We start from the raw sequence: 18,607 nt of genomic DNA, 5'->3' as shown, positions 1-18,607 counted from the left end.
TGGGAAGGTTAAGCTGGGACGAAGTGAGAGAGTGGCATGGACATATATACAATACCAAATGTAAAAGAGATAGCTAGTGGGAAGCAGCCGAATAGCACAGGGAGATCAGCTGGGTACTTTGTGACCACCAGAAGGGTGGGATATGGAGGGTGGGAGGGAGATGCAAGAGGGAGGAGATATGGGGATATATGTATATGTATAGCTGATTCACTTTGTTATAAAGCGGAAATTAACACACCATTGTAAAGCAATTATACTCCATTAAAGATGTTAAAAAAAATAAAATATGGTAGAAATAAAGGATATAATGAATTTAGAAAGAAAAAAGAAAAAAAGAAAAGCACTTACCATAGTGCCAATTCCGAGTAAAAGTTGAATACAAGGTGGTTGTGGAATATGGTCAACCAGCCCTTCCACTAACTGATTTTATGGCTTTGGACAATGTATTTCTTGCTTAGGACCTATTTCCTCAGGTTTCTTTTATTCCTGCCGAATGAAGGATGTCAAAACCAAATGAACTCCAGGACCACTTCCTGTTCCAGCATTCTACAGGTTTATGAAACACTATAGAATTTTTAGATATATTTTCAGATTTCATTTTTAGGTTTCCTTTCTTATACATTCCTTGTATTTTCTGGAGTAAAAATGATGAAGAGGAAGAGGCATATAAAAGAAAAGGGAATAAAACTTAAAAAAAGGAAAGAAAAGGCACAGAACAGAGACAAAATGGAAGTGTGTCCAGTTTGATGGAACTGGGGCCCAGAGTGGGGAGAGTGATTAGGGAACCCACATAGCTGATGGACGGAAAGGACTAAAAGTTGTTTCCTGTTTGCTTCTTTGTTTTTTAATTTTACTGGAGTATAGTTGACTTACAATATTGTGTTAGTTTCAGGTGTACAGCAAAGTGATTCAGTTATATATACACCTATACATATATGTATGTATATTCTTTTTCAGATTCTTTTCCCTTATAAGTTATTACAAAATATTGAGTAGGGTTCCCTGTGCTATACAGTAGGTCCCTGTTGTTTATCTATTTTATATATGGTAGTGTGTATCTGTTAATCCCAAACTCCTAATTTATCCCTGCCTCCTGAAAGTTCTTATTTAAATCTTCCCCTCCCCCACAATATAGTATTTTTCAGTATGAATCACATTTGTTTTCTAGTCAAATTCTGTGACCATCGCCTTCCCCAGTAGATGGTGGACACTTGGACAAATGGAAATTGTGTCTTATTTGGGTCTGAATCACGGCTAACACAAAGAAATGGCAGTAAATAAATGCATGGCATGAAACGGAACTTCTCTGGTGAATGAAAATAAACATGCCTCCTGTTGCTGCATCCCATGCTATTGGTTTCTCCTGCAGTTCAGGGGCTAGTGGTGGCAAGAAGAGATGTCATGTCACAGTTTTTCAGGACCTTCTTCTTCCATCCCTCTCTGCTTCTCACAGGTTCTCCGATACTCATTCTTTCATCCTCTCTTAGTCTTCCAAAGATGATAAGCCTATCAGGCATCACAGTTTTCTATCTCTGTGCTTCCAAATGCCTACACAAATAACCCAACAAGGAATTTCTTCAGCTGTCTCCAAACACAAACACCCTAGTCTCCAGAGTTCCAGTTAGGACCTTGTAATACTTTTCCAGCTTTGTATAGATATGCAGCAGCTAGAGGTGAGGCCATGAAATAAAACCCAACTCGATCTCTGTGGTTTGGAAATAAGGATATGTTGCTCTTTTCAGACATCCTGGGATGTGGAATCAGGTTTTTTTTTTGGCCATCTGGGGCATAATGGGGTTGATACCTGTCGTATGACTCTAGAGCATTGTCACTTGGCTGGTTAAAAAGGTGGGAGGGAAGGGTGGTGGGCGGGAGGAAGCTGTACTTTATCCTTATGGAAGCCAGTTAAAATTAATTGGAAAAAGCTTTTAAAGACCCAAGATGCCGACCAAATGCATCACCAACCCGAGGCCTCATCCCGCGTGGAACACGAAGGTCACCGCGAAGCTGCAGATTTATGCGGAAGGGTTGGGTGATGGAAAATGAGACAAAAGCATTTGGATTTTATTATTCCATTTACTCTGACCCTGGGCCATAAAGGGTTTGGAGAGCCTGTTTTATGTATTCAGCTGGTTGCCACACTGACAGGCATTTGGAGCCACTTAAATAAACCACCCTGGTCCCACAGCTGCATCAACACCATGTCGAATATAGGTTAGGCTGGAAATGCGGCGCCTGCAACACAGCATCTCCAGCAGGTGCACAGGGAGGACTTTCTGTTTGTTTTCTGTAGCCCCTTGCTTTTGGAATAGCTTCTTTATCCATCAATTGCTTTTGATTTAAAGTTGACTTGGATATTGAAACTGATTTGGTTTCTGCATAAAGGGTGTGCACATTTGAGGTCAATCCCTTCTCTCCAGGAATCCTCTGTCTTTTCATTGAGTTTGAGTTGGGTTTCAGAGAGGTTGTCTAGTGGTAGAAAGCTGGTGAGGTTTATTTATTTTTTTCTGGAGATTTGTACTGATCCCTATCTTTAAAAAAAAAGTTTTCTTCTTTTAAGTTGGATTCTTTGAACCTGGTTGGTTGTGAAATGTCCTGGTACAAGTGAAAAGCAGACAGAGGGAAGGATTCAACATGGAGGACAATGAAATTGAATCTGCAAGTGAGCCTTTGTAATAGACAAAACATATGTCCTGGGTTTTTTGTTTAGCTGTGGGCACATATGAACTAAACAGAGCAGAGAAAGAAACCTGGAATAATAACAATTCCATCCATGCAGGTAACGCCTTACAGGCTTCAATAGTTTCACATGCTGATCCTCATCCTAGAGCAAGATACAGTTTCCATTTTACAGATGTGAGAACTGAGGCTAGGAAAGGTTAAAAGACTTGGCCAGCATTCACAGGACTAGAAAGGAATACTCTTTCAGCTACATGGCATGGCCCTCATACACCCTTTTTATAACAATGTATCTGCTTGCTGCTCAGAGAAAGATGCAATTACCAAACAGAATCCAGGTGCTCTGGTTCTAGAAAACAGAGACATCCAAACAGGAGGGGTGTACTGAGAACTTGGGGCTTGAAATGCCCTTCCACCTTGAGAGCATACTCCTTCAGAACCCCAGAGAGTGTGGACAAGCTAATTGAGGATATCTGTTTTATTTCATACTGTTCCCCTTGGGTCTGTTCTTCATAGAAAAGCCATCAGGACTTTGAACTATTAATCACTTGTCACAAAGACTGATTTTACCACTCTTTTTCCTCACCCCTCCACCCCAGACACTCATCCAAAAAACACCCTCAGAGTTCTGCAATAGTATTTCCATTCTTTGATGTCTCTTCCCATGTCTGAAAATTGGGGAAATTACCGACATGAACCTCATGAGGATTAAAATTACACTATTTTTTATTTCAGATTTTGTGAGTAAATGTTAAAATATCAGTAGATCTCAACTGGGCTTCCAAACATAGCATTCTGTAAAAAGACTCAAGTGTCTGCACAAAAAAAAGGGAGTCACTTAATATATTTTATGTTTTAAAGTAATTAATTTTTTTTGATACAAAAGGTGTATCCATACGTTTATTTTCTGTTTTAATTTGAATACACACACCTGAATAAAATGTAAGTAATATTGTACTCTTCAGGGTATGATATTAAATCAAGAAAATTTTCAGACCTATTTTTTGTTGATTTTGTTGTTGTTGTTGTTCATTTTGTAGAGATGAGAACAGGACTCAGCTTTTCAAAAGAAAATGGTAAAATTGCGAACTTTGCTTCTTTAGAATTTCCCCAGGATTCAGCGCTGGTTTACCACATTCATGACAAGCTTGCCAAAGATCGCATATGGCCTGACATTCTGGGGAATCTTTTTGAGACATGTCTACCTTTCCATCTTTTCCAGAAACACCTCCTGGTCAATTTACATGCAGCCTACCACATTCCTGATGCTAACATAATCAAATGAATGTCTTTGCATATTAGGGTTGGAAATTTGTCAAGTTCATTGACAAATCTGTAGCCCAGTGGTGAAACGAAATGATGACTATTATGTGCTAAATCCCACATAAATTGTTGAAAATTAAAATGTTAGTAATGTTGATCAGGATTTTATATTTGTTTCAAACTCTGTAATTAGAAGTACGTATGACTTAATCAACAAAACGTTAGATTATTTTTGGTGGAACCAAAGCTTAGGCCAATTTTCAGTCTAGAGAAAGTAGTCCTAAGTATTCTCCTGGCCCCCTTTCTGCCCATGTTTCTCCCCTCCTGTTGCCCCTTTCCTACCACTCAGCCACTGAGGCATGCGAAGACCCCTATTGCTACACCTTACCCACGCCTCCTCTCTCCTGAAATACTCTTGCCCCCATGTTAACACCCGTCCCCCAACTCCTAATCATAACTTTCTTTTCTTTAATGTGCTAATCCCATCTGGCTGTTCTGTAGAAAAGTTCATGCTAATTGCTTGAAAGGACTAGAAAGCATACCAATATGTGAAGAAATGATGAACTCATCTTAGGGCAAAAACAGAAGACTTTTGATTAAAAAGATAACCAGTGACTATGTTTGTCCACACTGGACTCCAACTGGTAGAGTAGATGAAGTCATATTTTTGATGGGGGAAGATTTTTTTTTCCTTTGTATTATTATTATTATTTTTTGATTGAAGTGTAGTTGATTTACAAAGTTGTGTTTGTTTCAGGTGTACAGCAAAGTGATTCAGTTATACATACATAAATGTATAACTTTTTCAGATTCTTACAAAATATTGAGTATAATTTCCTGTGCTATACAGTAGGTCTTTGTTGGTTATCTATTTTATATACAATAGTGTGTATATGTTAATCTCAACCTCCTAATTGATTCCCTCCCCCACCCCCCTTTCTCCTTTGGTAATCTAAAAGCCTCTCCTGGAGGACAGCCACTCCCCTCTTTCCTTCCTCGCAATTCCTGTGCTTTAGATGAATATGGGTCCATCCCTGGGTGCTCCTCTTTTAAATGGTCTCTGACTGTTGACCTAACTTATGTCAAAATAGGTTTTATGCATATTTTTCGATGGATTGAACAGGTATCTAGTTAGAACTAGTTGGTTTTTGGTTATTATATAGTGATGTCCTATATCTTCATTCGTAGCATTTTTAATAATTTATTGTCTTTCTTTTTACTGCTTGCAGGGCATAGTCACTCAGAAGAAAGTTATAGAGTAGCTGTGGATTCTGTTAGACTCTTCTGAGACTCTCTTCTGGGTGCATCATGTAAAGATGGCCTGAGATCTGTGATTAGGGTCTCGAAAAACAGGATGGAAAAGTCACTTCTTATTCTAATTTCTGAAAATTCAGAAACTCTTTTCTTTACATTGTTGGCTGTGCCGCGAGGCTGATTAAAAAGCCATGTGAGCCTGTGTTGTGTATTTAAATGCACACATCCTATAATAACAGCTAATGGTGATTCTTGATGACTTTTGTTGAAATTGGGGCACCTGTACTTTAATTGATATTTCCCTCCCTGAAGCACAGCTTCGGAAGGTCTGTCCCAGTCCACTTGCAACAGGGTGCAAAATCGCTGGGTTTGCGTTTAACTTCTCCAGGCATCAGCTGGTATTCATTTGTGATGGCATGAGGTGGCTTCACTTCAGCCTGGATTCTGAAACTAACAGGGAAAGTCGGCAGAGAAAGGTGGGGATTTAATCCTGTCTAAAGTTAGAAAAGCTCTGCACTCGATACACAGCTTCCCTTACCTCGTATTTTGGCATTTCTAGGAAATGTTACATAAAGAGACACCAAAAAAATAAAATTTGACTCTACATTACAACTCTGGCAAATATATGTTATTGTGGTAAAACTACATGGAAACTATCAGCAGCACAAATTGCTACCATGTGAATAGAATTCTTGGTTGGGTTAGCACCCTCCTTGCAGACAAAGAGAGACCAAAAAATATGCAAATTTCAAGTGAAAACAAATTCACACGTTTCTTAAAGCCAAAAGCCTTCATATAATTTGGAACAAGCAGTCTGCTTGAGTAACGTTCTTATGTGTAAGTGGAAATCCTTTTGATATTTACACTACTGATTTCTTTAATCTCCACTTTGGAATTAATAGACAATAACATCGGATTGCTTCCTTGGTTGCCCCAGCACTTGTGCATATTTACCCAAGTGTCTAGAGTAGGGATTGTACACATATCTCTAATCCACCTGCCTGTGTTAGTTAAAAGCCCAGATAAAATCAGCAGCCCTTAGATCTTAACCTTTTAAGTCTGAAATGTTTTTAAAGTCTGCCCATGGCAACTGAAGCCAGGGTGTGCACAGGAGAGAGGAGGAGACAGAGGAGAGGGAAACTGTGGGGCGACTGGAATATAAAAATGTTCTCAACTGCAACAATGTTGCATTCAAATAAACCCAAAGTGTTATACTAATAGTGACAATATCTACACAAACTGGGAGAGTGAACTTCAGTAGAGAGAATCTATGATGCAATAACCTGAGACTGTGCCTGGCTACCTGTCTGTTTATCCAAACAACTTGAACTCACTTTCAACTTTCTCTATGTGTGTACATTGGGGAATGGGTAGTGGGAACAGAGGGCCAAAGTATTTTCTGGATCCAGATACCCTAATGACAAATACTGAATGCACTAAAAATACTAAAAGTATAATCTCCTTGTTTCAGCATTTAAGTCTCAAAGTATTTTCTAGATCCAGATACCCTAATGACAAATGCTGAATGCTTTAAAATTACTAAAAAATTGACCTCATTGTTTCAGCATTTAAGTCTCTGGAGCAATCATTGACCACAATTACATGCCCTATTTCCCCAAATGTAACCTGTAGATCTAAAAGAACAGACTAAAACCAAGCTAGAGATACTTTACAATTTTATTGAACACAACTCATGTGCGAGTCAGTTGACACTTCTTTTTTCTTTCAATCCCATAGCCCCAATTTATCCTTTCTCTGCCCTTCTTCTTTGGTAACCATAAGTTTGTTTTCTATGTTGTAAATCAACTCTTTTTAACTCAGTATTTTCTTATACCCCTTGGACCAACCTGTCCCTCTAAATAAATTAAATGGTGGTTGATATTTCTAAATTGGGAGGCTACTTTTTTTTTTTTTTTTTTTTTTTTTTTGTGGTATGCGGGCCTCTCACTGTTGTGGCCTCCCCCGTTGCGGAGCACAGGCTCCGGATGCGCAGGCTCCGGATGCGCAGGCCCAGCGGCCACGGCTCACGGGCCCAGCCGCTCCGCGGCATATGGGATCCTCCCAGACCGGGGCACGAACCCGTATCCCCTGCATCGGCAGGCGGACTCTCAACCACTGGGCCACCAGGGAGGCCCGGGAGGCTACTTTTTTAATCATTTACTTTATATTCCTTAACTAGAGAAAATAAATCAAATTCAAACAAGAAAGTGATTATAGTGTCTTGATACCTCTCTTATGATAGATTAATAAAGTTAAAATACCACATGTGTTCAAACCACAGATCCAAAGCAAAACTGGCAACTTTTTGTTAAGAAAATGATCAAAAGATTGTTTTCTGCAACTGTTTAACATATTAAGGCAGATGGGTCAATATTGTCAACCTAGCATTTCTCTACCTGAAGAGTTCTCTATTAATGACTATGTAAACTCAGCCTATTATGGGGCTGATGCCTCTAGCGCAGCAACAGGAAGGCTCATCTTTCCCCATTCATCATGGCATCTCTATTTCTCCTTGAGGGCAGGCACTATATTTTCTTTATATCTGCATCCTTGGCATAGAGTAGATGCTTAATACATATTTAGCAACTGACCTCTTGAATTGCATAAGAGTAGAAGCCTATAAACTTTGGGCTAAAATGCTCCCCCCAAATCCCACTTTGAGTTTAGTTAGTTAGTTAGTTTGTTTGTTTATTTATTTTGTTTTGAGTTGGCTCTTGCTGCTCCTCCTTGTATGGAAGTAACATGGGGCAGTGGGATAGATTCTCCAGGTTTTTCCACTGAGAGGTGAGCAGAAGGAGTCATTCTGTTAAAAATGTGTTTTATCCTGGGTGGCTGCTACTTAGCACTGAATCCTTAGTTTCCCTTTTTTCCCCTGGTTGAGTCACAACGGCAAGTTGAATAGCCAAGCCACGGGTCTGCTTGCAAGCAACTGCGCTATGCCAGGCACTGTACCAGTAGCTTTATGTATACTATTTCATTTAATTTTCATATTAACCTCCCCAACATGAATCATAGTATTGCCATTCTACAGACAATAACATTGAGACTCGGTGATGGTCTCATCATAGGCAAGAACTTGCCTATGCTCACGCAGCCCTTGAGTGATGCAATCCAGGTTGTATGCCATGGCTCACAATGAAAACTGTCTCATTTCTGCTCTTTGCTACTTCTGTCCTACAGTGTTGGTCTTCTGAAGTGTTTATCACTGTTCTGTCAAAATGCTTTAACTCAACAACAGAAAGGCGACTCAATTTAAAAAATGAGCAAAGGACTTAAAAAGACACTCCTCCAAAAAAAGTATACAAATGGCTCATAAGCACATGAAAAGACAATCAACATTATTAGTCATTAGGGAAATGCACATCATAACCACAGGGAGGTATCATTTCATACCTACTAGGATGGCTATTAAAAAATAAAAAAAATAACAAGTGTTGATGAGAGTGTAGAGAAATTGGAACCCTCATGACTTTGCTGGTAGAAATGCAAAATGGTACAGCCACTGTGGAAAGCAGTTTGGTGATTCCTCAAAAAGTTAAATGTAGAATTACCATATGACTCAGCAATTTTACTCCTTGGTATATACATCCCCAAATTGAAAACATATGTTCAAACAAAAACCTGTACACATATGTTCATAGCAGCATTATTCTTAGTGGCCAAAAAGCAGAAACAATCCACATGTCTATCAACTGATGAATGGATACACAAAATATGATATATCCATACAATGGAATATTATTTAGCCGTAAAAAGGAGTGCAATACTGATACATGTTATAATATAGATGAACTTTGAAAACATTACTCTAAATGAAAGAAGCTAGTCACAAAAGGAAACATTATATGATTCTTTCTATATGAAACGTCCAGATAGGGGTCTCCATAGAGACAGAAAGCAGATGTGTGATTGCTAGGGCCTGGGGAAAGGGGAAAATGGGAGTGATTACTTCCTGGGTATGGGGTTTCATTTTGGAGTAATAAAAAGGGTTCTAGAGGGGCTTCCCTGGTGGCGCAGTGGTTGAGAGTCCGCTTGCCGATGCAGGGGACGCGGGTTCGTGTCCCGGTCCAGGAGATGCCACATGCCGTGGAGCAGCTGGGCCCGTGAGCCATGGCCGCTGGGCCTGCATGTCTGGAGGCTGTGCTCCGCAACAGGAGAGGCCACAACAGTGAGAGGCCCACGTACCGCAAAAAAAAAAAAAAAAAAAAAAAAAGGGTTCTAGAATTATACAGTGGTCATGGCTGCACAATGTTGTGACCTAAAAGCCACTGAACTGTATACTTTAAAATGGTTAAAATGGTGAATTTTATGTTATGTGAATTTTGCCACAATAAAGAATGCTTTACAAATGTGATTCATGTCCAACACTCAGCTTCAATCACCTTAACTCACTCCCTTCCTGACACCAATACCTTTCGAGGGAGTGCTCGTAGATGGGGAGATGTCAGGCCGCCTCCCTGTCCAGGCCTTGGGTGAGCAGCTCTTCTGATTTTGTGAAGTGAGCTGAGGTGGGTACTTGGGGGAAGTTTCAGAAGGTGAAATTCATGACAAAGTGCCCAGCAATTTCTCTCTGCTCTGAGTTCAGTGAGGCCTAGAAATCTGGATCCACATTATCAGGCGTTTGTGATCAGCAGAGACACAGATTAACAATTCTGCCCAGTGTCCTGATATAAGCCATAAAGTGGAAAGAGGGTTCTGGGTGAACCAGGCTCATGATATGTCTAGAAAAACAAGGGCCTGAAGTGCTTATGTAGATCTGTTTTCTTAACCAGGATTCTAATACAATTCCTTAGAATTGTGAGGATAGAGATATTGGATGTGAGAAAATAAATGTGGCTTTGCATCCTATACTTGGGGTTACCATTAAAATTACTAGTGAGACACAAAGAGTGTCCTCAACTCTTACAAAAGTGCTTAGGGATGTTAATACATCAATGGCATGTCTAGATACGTGTTATAGTGCCATTTTGTTGAGGAAAGTAAATCCGATGAATGTGGAAAAAAATATGCTTTTGACTGCGTGAATGCATCTTTCTTATTCTCTCCTTCTGACTTTCTCTCTCAATCCAGTCCCAACAAGGGTCCCCATAGACATAGAAGAAAGCAGTATTGTTTGGTGGCGGATTTAATTTCACTCCATCACAAGCAACCATCGCAGCCCTGTCATCGCAATTTGTCACACTTTTTTGTGCGCTCTATCTTTCTGAAGTTCCATCTCCTCTGCAGTCCGCTGCATAATCTCCTTCTCTGGGACAACGCTCCCCAACAGAATGAAAGAGGTGAAACAGGAAATGGAAAGTCAACTGACACCGTTATCAACTTGAGCCCCACACTCCCTGACTCCTAGCATTCTGTCCCAGTAGCCGAAGAGGCGCTAGTGGGGCCTGCTGTGTAGCAAAGAAAAAGGCACCACCGCAAAGTTTGCTGAGGCCAAAGGAAGAGCTGGTGGCTGCTGGGCGATGTAATCCAACACCCTCCTGAAGAGACCACCGCCTGGAGGAATGCCAGCAGCCCCCCATCAGCAGGCTGGGACTCAGCTACTAGTAGTTTGTTAAGGTGCCGCTGATATTTAGAGCTGCCGCTAAATTCATTCTGAAAGGACAGATTGGGAATGGCATCCCAGCAAGCAATGAATAATATCCCAACCCTTGGTTTTAGTTTCTACACAGGTCTTATGGCTATTAAACTAAACCCGAATATAGGTGGAGATGAATTCTAACATATGAACATATCTAAATCAAACCAAACCTTCTTTCACTAGTGGAAACTCAAGCTCCAATCTTTGACTGAATGTTTCAGATAGAATCTCTTTAACAATCCCTTCTTAGCGGTGGAATAGGATTTATGGTAAGCATTTACAGGCTATCTCATGCGACTTTTTTCCTCTTTATTTCTTGCTACCATGATCAGGGTGGGATGTCCCTTTCTGACATTGTTTTTGCTGTTGTTCTAGATATTTCCAAAAGGTCACCATTGAGGAGTCAGTGAGCTCCTAATTTTTTATTTGAAGGTAAGGGTGTTCCCACATTTCAAGCCATTTGTACCAAGAAGCCTGCCCTCCACAACCACAGAGAAGAAAGTTGCTATTGGAGGTATAATAACACACTTCTATATCACAAAGTGTGTGGTTAACTGGAGTTACAGCAAATGCATGAATCCCGAGTCACCTGTGAATCTACTAGGCAATTCATAGTCGTTATTCTACTTTATTTATTTATTTTAAATGTAACAAATAGATCTACTAAAACAATAAGGAAACTGTTATGTCTTGGAAAGAAAGAAACTATCTGTTTTTATTTTCTTAATAATTTTTATCAATGTATAGAGTGGGGGCAGATGTGTATTTGACACCAGGCTCTGTCACTCATTAATCGTATGATCTTGGAGCAATCACTTAACTTTTATGTTCAGGTTAGTCTCCTACTTGAAAAAAAAAAGGAAAATAATAATTCTCATCTTTTAGAGGCATCTTGGGATTCAATAAGATAAGTTGCAAAGCCAGAACTCTATAACCTACAACTTATAATATTATTATATTCATGGGCCTAAGGATTATGATTTTCATTTTACACACACACACACACACACACACACACACACACACATATATATATATATACATATATTTGTATGTGTGTGTAGCTTGAGCTCCTAGCTCGTTCCCCTTCTACTACTATTTAAAAGTATTTATAATCAGCCTCATTTTTCTACCTTAATTCCCATCTTTTGTGTATTCTAGTATATTGGCCTCTTTTCTCTCTTTTAATGAAGATGAACCATTTACTGCTTCATGAACTTCTCAGTTTGCCTCTCCTAGGAATGTTTTCAGCCCAACTCTTAACATGGCTGAACCCTTCTTAACTATGAAGATTCAGCTCAGAAGTCACCTTTTCAAAGAAGCTTCCCTGAACCACCGTATCTAACCTAGTTCCACCCCTGTCACTCTTCATCACATCACCTTGACTATCAACATTATTACGATATGAAATTTACGTTAAAATGTATATCATCCGTCCTCTCCTCACTTAGACTATAAGCGCTAGAATGGCAATGATCAATTTTGTGAACAGTGTCCTATTTACAGAGGCTGTCACAATGCCAGCATATAATAGTTGCTCAATAAATATTGGTCAAATGAGTGTTTTTTTCTTTTTTTTGTTTGTATTTGCTTTTTTTACTTACACAGATTATTGATTTCTTTGGAACCATATTTGCCTCTGCCTCTCTTTCTTTCAAAGAACACTCATATTAAGCCTATTATTTGCAGAACAGGATGTCACCTACTTGGGTTTCAAAGATCAACAGGATACATAGTTACAGCTCTGCAGTTCATCTAGGAGAAGACAGACAGGCATTAAGGACCAACATAACAAGGGCCTGAGGAGAAAACATAGGCTTGGGGGTTGTGCAAAACTTCACTGAGGAATTGCTCTCTGGGCTCAGGTTTGATCTTAAAAGATGATAGAGCCCTTCATAGTATCTAAGGAACGGAATGGATTTTTGAACTGACGGAAGTATGTGTAGCTAATCACAAGGCTGCATGAAAAAAGAGGGTGTATTGCTGCAGCAGTGACTTGTTTGGTGTGGCTGGAGTGTGAGCTGTGAGGAAGGGCAGAAGTATGAGATGAGTTTGAATAGATAGAGTGGGGTCCATCACAAAATACCTTGAATGCAGGCCTAAGGAGGTTGTGTTTATTCAGTAGGACTTGGGAGGCCTTGAACTCTTGTTCTTCTGATTCTCTTGCCAGGAGTGTGCTTTTTTTTTTTTCCTGCCACAGATTTTATGTTTTTTTTTGTTTGTTTGTTTGTTTTATCGCTTTAAGTCTTCCTCATTTCTCTTACTCTATAGCATTGGTTCACAGCTGGGGATGATCCTGCCTCTCGGGGATATTAAGAATGCCTAGAGACATGTTTGACTGTTACAACTAAAGGAGTACCACTTTTAGTACTCACTCTTGTGAGTAGAGCCCAAAGATACTGTTAAACATACCATGATGCACAGGATGGTCCCCACCACAAATAATTATCCAGTCCAAAATATCGGTAGTGTCAAGGTTGAGAAACCCTGATCTATAGGGATTCACGCTCTCCTGCCTTGTGTAATCATTTAATAGCGGATCAGGGACCATGCTTTATCCCTCTGAGTCCTCAATTCAGGGAACTATCTCTGTGTTGGATGTACACTGTGCACTTACAGAGTAGGGGTGATAGAGCACCAGCTTCTGTCTCAGTGGTGTCTTCTGAGGATGGGGAACCTCTCTCTACATGACTCGTAATTTGCCTTTAGTAAGTCCTGGGTGAGCAGTCACTGTGTATTTGAATATTTTGTTAAAGAACTAAACCTGAAGCTGAAAAGCAGAGATTCTGCTACTAAGTATATACTGTGTATCTGGAACAGCAGTTTTTTTAAGAGCGAGAGAGTCTTCCCTTTCTCTCTTAATGTTCTTCTTACCCACAACAACAAAAGCATGCCTGTCATCATGGTTAAGAGATAAACCGCTGGTGAAACCTGTGTCACATTCTCTATATAGTTTGGTTTGACCAAAGAATAGCACAATGATGTTTGATATCAGAGAGTTGAGAGGTGGCTCTGAATGTCACTTAGGAAACTTCACTGTGGCCACGTACACCTGAAGAAAGGCTGCAGTGAGAGTAAGTCATGCACAAGGTGAGTATGGCAGCCTGGTAGGATGAAGGCTGTCCTCCCATAACTTTGGAAACTCATTGAAACAGCCCCAAGACAAAATTGTGAAGGTCTTTCCTTTCAGTGAAACATGGTAGTAGGGAAAAAAAAAATTACCAGCAAGGAAACTACAGAGAGACACAATCCTGTTTACCAAAGAAGCATCTGGATTATCGGATAGTTACCAGGAATTTCCTTGCAAGAGCAGGTAAAGAGTTTGGTGATGCAAAGAGGAAATCTTATGGGAGTTGGAAGGCAGGGTGACATACAAGGGATGGATCAATGAGCAAAGCTCATTGTGACCAGTTCCCACCCTAGTGAAGTTTCAGTATAGAAAGATAAGTATCAGTTGTCTTAACAGAATCTCCTTTGGAGCTATAGAAGCAATGGGTGTTCTTTATATAATGAAAGACTGGCAGGAAATTATTATGCTGAATTTGGCATCAAAACTTTGGTAATAGGCTTCCCTGGTGGCGCAGTGGTTGAGAATCTGCCTGCTAATGCAGGGGACACGGGTTCGAGCCCTGGTCTGGGAGGATCCCACATGCTGTGGAGCAACTAGGCCTGTGAGCCACAACTACTGAGCCTGCGGGTCTGGAGCCTGTGCTCCACAACAAGAGAGGCCGTGATAGTGAGAGGCCTGAGCACCGCAATGAAGAGTGGCCCCCGCTTGCCACAACTAGAGAAAGCTCTCTCACAGAAACGAAGACCCAACACAGAAAAAATAAATTAATTAATTAATAAACTCCTACCCCCAACATAAAAAACAAAAAAACTTTGGTAACGAAGAATTAGTATAACAAGGAATATTTACAAGATAAATGGTTTATTGTCATAAATTACTAAAACTCCACCTAGTCATGGAGCTGAATACTGGGGACACAGAGATGGGTGTGGCGAGATATGACATTCTGTTTTATTTGGTAATCTCTGTCCAAGCTAACCCTTTTCACTCTCCTCGCCTGGACTGTTCATCAGCTTCACTGTGTAACCTGGGCTAGTTTCTGAGCTACAGACCCGAGAGCTGGTGTAATATTTCTCCAGGCAAACCTCTGGGTGGTCTTGTCTTGTGCAGAGAGAAAAGCAGATAGCAGGAGGCTTTCCAGATTGCTCGTGCAAGCATCAGTCTTCAAAGGAAAATGACCCACCTGGGAGGACAAGACATTTCCAAGAGGCAAAGGGAGGCAGAATCCTGAGGTCAGGCAAGCCCAGAACGGAGGTCTTGCTCTGTAACAGCTGTGCCACTGAACCAGCTTCCACTTTTGGCTGGGAAGATAATTTTCTGTATGCTAATTTCTTGGCATTTTTTCACATGAAATATATCAATGGAGAAAGTGAAAAAAAAATCATTGTGTCTAAAATGCAAACCTCTTAGATTTCGGATACCCTGAACCATAAGTGATTTTTAGCTTTTAAAGGTTGCTTTTGTTCCTTTTCAAAAGTATTTTTGGCCTGATGTCAGAGGAGAGATGCTAATTGTGTAAACTGTTGAATCCAGAAAAAGATTTCCAAGTTTCTTCAGGCATTTCAAATACAGAGCCACACACTGCCTGTAATAAAATAATTATGATCATCTTTAAGCTGAATCAAATTATGTCACTCTACATTGATAAATTCCTATATTCACTTTTGAAATATAAAGTATTAGTAGCATTTTCTTAGCATTCAGGACCAGTAATATGGAGACTGTGAAACTCTTAGCACCAGGGTAGGTTAACAGTCTCACACTGTGGCTTTCTTTAGTCATTCAGTAAATGTGGAGCACTGTTTATATCAGGCAGCATGCCACACGGTAACTACCATGGACTAACTTTTCACAACTGAGTAAAGGCATGTGGGGGACAGGACAAAATAGGAACAATTGCATTGACAATAGAGCATGATCCTCTAGTAACTTCTGTTCTCATTTATAGTTATTCCCAATACACAAGTCAGTACAAAAATCCCTTTGTTTAAAAGAAATTCAAATGAGAGTGGGTAAGTGGCTCAGTTAAGTGCCTCTCCTTGGCAGAGAGAAGATTCAACTTCCTAACTCTAAGTTTGTAGTTCCGTGCCACATTTCCATACTTCTTGAACTCAACAGCAGGCTTTAACTGACATTGTTTGGGAAAAGCAGCTCTGCCTTGGAGGAACCGGCCCTGAATTTTTCCTTGCTGCTGACTTTTAATTGTTGACTCTCACCTGTATCCTCAGACTTTTACACCAGTGTCCTGGATATGGTGGTGAATGGTGATGCTGGTGCTGGTGGTGTAGGGCATGTTAGAAGGAACTTGAGGCATGAAATTAAAAAAAAATTACTTTCTTTAGGCTTATTGGAAGGATTGAACTGAGGTAACCCACATAACGTGCTCAGTATCTGGTAGGTAGTGTACCTTACAATCGTTATCTATTACTATCTGTTAACACAGATCAAGAGCGCTAGAGATTTGAGAATCAAGATTTTCTAATCAAAGTACTCACAAGTCTAATCATTTTAGGTGGCTTGGGAAAGGAGTTTTCTCAGATCAGACTATAAGAGGTGATGACTCTGGCTTAGGACAGACACTGGGAAAGAGAAAACATAAGTGGACAGAGACCTTCTCTAGGCTTGAGATAATGATCGTATTTCACCTGAGGAGGATGGTTTCCCGAGCTATAAATTGATGTTCAGTCCAAGAGTCGCTCAAAATATCATTTAGCTCTTTAGAAGGATTTCACCCTTTAAAGAAAACGAGGGTGACACACAGACAGAGCTGGTCTTGTGAAGAGTCTAAAAATGATGTGTCTGCAGCTCACGAGAAGTGTCAAAATGATAGCATGAGTGTGTCCTCCTCTCTGTCACCTGGCCAGGTGACTTGTGGGATGATGCTATCAGACAGGTCGGAGATAGGCAGAAGGGGGAAAATAACTATCCACTAAAAGAGATTGGAGGGGTCTTGTTTATCAAATGCTCTTTGTGGGAACAAGCTGGCTCTACAAATATAGTTCCTCAGCCATGTCCTTTGTTAGAGACATTATGCATTGGAAAATAATCTGGCTTTCATTTGGGGAGTGTGTGGCTACACTGATATATGTTTTTAAGAACATTTAGCCTTAATGTCAGTGAAGGATGCTAGCTCTGGGGTTCTAATCAAGAGCATCCTTGAATTACCATAGGCTTCATTTCTAATCACTTGGTGGTCACTTCCCTTTCTCCACCCACCCATCCAGATTGAACTGGCTGAGAATGGTATGTGTTCTTTATTAAAGTTTGTGGAATTCTTCTAAGGAGCATGGGTCATTAGCAGTGAATACTGCTGTTTCATTCTTAATTCTGGTGCATGTTTCTCCTTGTCCACTATCTGTAAAGTCCTGTGGCTTGCCTAGTATGGACTGCACTAAGGCAGTATCCGTATTCTGGATATTCATAGTCTAGGAAAAAAATAAAACAATACCCGGTTTCCCTGGTGGCGCAGTGGTTGAGACTCTGCCTGCCGATGCAGGGGACATGGGTTCGTGCCCCGGTCCGGGAAGATCCCACATGCCGTGGAGCGGCTGGGCCCGTGAGCCATGGCCACTGAGCCCGTGCATCCAGAGCCTGTGCTCCGCAACGGGAGAGGCCACAACAGTGAAAGGCCTGCATACTGAAAAATAAAAAATAAAAAAAATAAATAAGATAAAAAATAAATAAAACACCATAAATGTAATGCAGAGTAAGCTAAGTAATTCAAGTTAGGTAAATGGAAAGTGCTTAGAAAGTTGAGAGGAAAATGAAGTCCCAGAACTAACTTCCCTGGCCTAACCCATTACAAGGAGCATTGCTGGTCCTGAAATCTCCAAGCACCATGGCCAAGGGACTAGATGTAATGTACTAGTTCTAGGCATTTGGAAATCATCAGGGAATAAAATAGATGAAGATTTTTGCTCTCATGGTTTTAAATTCCCGTGGGAGGTGAGGGTTGGGGATAGGCAATGACCAACATTCATAATAAGTTATTTCTGACCTTGGTAAGACTTATAGGGAAAAAAATAAAAGACAAACTTTCTCCAGAAGCTACTCTACATGAACTGGAATCATTTGGCTGGCCTGCCAAGCAGTAATGATCCTGTCCTTGCCACATGCTGTATATTATGGCTAGAAATAAAAAGGACTAATGGAATAAATAGGTGACTAAATTATTTTATTTGGAAGTACAGCTACATGGATGGATGCTCTATGTTATACCATTTGTGAATTACAAATAAAAAGACCATTCATTGGCAGAGATACTCACATATATATGCATATATGAATATATGTATAAATCATGATGTTTCTGCATCTAGATCCAGAAAAATGAGAAAATAAGTATGTTAACAATATACATAGAGGAATACCAATAAGGGTATAGATTCTGGCTTTCTCCAATCATAAAAGCTGGTTTGACAATTTTTGATGAAATTGACCAGTGGATTTAGTCTAACACCTGGCCAATTCAGTCAAAAATGTCAAAAATTCTGTGACTGAGCTGACAGCTGTTAGACCGACCGACTGGTCACTTCCATCAAAGCAGTAGAACCATTTGTGCTTGTAGATACATTTCAAACCCAATATAGAAAAAGAGAATTTGGGGAATTAGCACAAGAGTGGTCTCCTTGAGGACATTCTGACTCAGAGACTGGGTAATAAGTCACCAGCTTCTAACACCATTTCATTCAGTAGCAAATTTAAGTCAAAGCACTACCTGAAAAACAGTCCATAACCATGACTGGAAATAAATCAATGTTACC

This window comes from Mesoplodon densirostris, chromosome 4 (assembly GCF_025265405.1).
Source record: "Mesoplodon densirostris isolate mMesDen1 chromosome 4, mMesDen1 primary haplotype, whole genome shotgun sequence".
Classification (NCBI taxonomy): Eukaryota; Metazoa; Chordata; class Mammalia; order Artiodactyla; family Ziphiidae; genus Mesoplodon; species Mesoplodon densirostris.
Note: the sequence above shows the minus strand (reverse complement) of the source record.